Here is a 1648-nt window from a genome sequence, read left to right on the forward strand (position 1 = left end):
CTCACTACAAATAACTCAATTTCGTTTCTTTTTATGGCTGAGTAATATTCCATTGTATATATGTGCCATATCTTCTTTATCCATTCATCTGTCTGTGGACATTTAGGTTGCTTCCATGTCCTGTCTATTGTAAATAGTGCTGCAATGAACATATATATTTTAAAACTCACAAAAACTGCAATACTATATGTTGTCCATGGATATCAGCATGTGTAAATAAAAGTTGGATGATAACTTGCAAAGTCATCCATTAAATATATAAAAGTGGATATTCATGAGGTTGAAGGAAGTGAGACTGGGTATAAAGAAAAAAGGGAAACCAAAAATATGAAAAAGGGCTTGACATGGAACAACCACGATAGGTGCCAGAAAAAGAGAATTATGGTAAATTCAATTTTGTACACTTATTTTTCAAAATAACATAAAAAAAGGAAAAGGCATAAAGTGGGTAGGGACAGCTGCGTGGTTCCTCAGTTAAGAAAGGAATGCAAATGCCTAACTACTTTTTTCTTTATTTTTAAATTTTTAAATATTTTTTTTTTGGCCATGCTGCATGGCTTGCAGAATTTTAGTTCCCTGGCCAGGGACTGAACCTGGGCCATGGCGGTGAAAGCGCCAAGTCCTAACCACTGGACCACCAAGGATTTCACTACTTTTTTCTTTAAATAGAAATTTTACTGAAGAATAAAATTATATACAGAAAGTGCACAAATAATAAATGTATAGCTCAATGTATTCTTATACATGGAACACAGCAACACACTCAAGTAAACACCACCCAACCCAGACAGAACATTTTCAACATCCTCAAACCTTCAATGTCCCTTCTAGCCATTACCCCTCAAAGATAACCAAAGTTATGACTTCTATCACCACGAGTTAGTTTTACCTATTTTGGATGTTTTTATAAATGGAATCATGTTTGTAATTTTTTGCATTTGGTTTTTTACATGACATTTATCCATGCTGTTGCATGTAGCTGTAGTTTGCTATCTTCTGTCACATACAGTATTCCACTGTATAAATAGTTTACAATTTATTTATTCATTCTCTTATTGATAAATATTTGGGTTCTTTTGGTTTTTGGTGATGAGGCTCTGGGCAAGCTGCCCCAGTATGTGCTGCTCTGGCATGTGGATTATTTTGAGCTGAAAAGAAGCAGGGCCCAAAAGACTACGGAAGAACCTTTGAACTCCCACCCTTGCTGCCTGAAAGAATTTAAGATAGAGGCCTGTCCCAGGAAGAAGCTATCACCATAGACAACTATAGTAAAGTATGAATTAGGTGTGGTAGGCAGGGAGGAACCTAGCAAGGTCTGTTTACTCAAAGTCCTCTCACTGCCCAGTTGCCTTTGGATGGGCCAGCAAATATTTATTTACCAAACATCAACTATTTTTATCTTCCTGAAATTACCTTACTTCCTTTCGAAGTCTCAGATCCTCTCACCTCCTTCTTAGTCCAGAATATATACACACCTCATCTTGCCTTGCTGTCTTTGGAATTCTTCATGCATATGTGGTTTCCCCATGCGCATGTAATAAGTTTGATTTTTTCCTGTTTATCAGCTTTATTTCATTTTAATTGCCAGCCCAAAGAACTAAAAGAAGAAAACCCCTCTCCCCAAAGTGGCTATTATGAATAATGCTGG

At 36.5% G+C, this 1648-nt stretch overlaps 1 non-coding gene across 1 annotated transcript; it reads right to left on the minus strand.

The window, feature by feature from the left end:
* Positions 1-572: 572 nt before the first annotated feature.
* On the minus strand, positions 573-644 carry TRNAE-UUC. The gene has a single exon. It is a non-coding gene; the product is annotated as a tRNA-Glu (tRNA).
* Positions 645-1648: the final 1004 nt, after the last annotated feature.

This window comes from Monodon monoceros, unplaced genomic scaffold, assembly GCF_005190385.1.
Source record: "Monodon monoceros isolate NGI ecotype Baffin Bay Population unplaced genomic scaffold, NGI_Narwhal_1 Super_Scaffold_21, whole genome shotgun sequence".
Taxonomy (NCBI): domain Eukaryota; kingdom Metazoa; phylum Chordata; class Mammalia; order Artiodactyla; family Monodontidae; genus Monodon; species Monodon monoceros.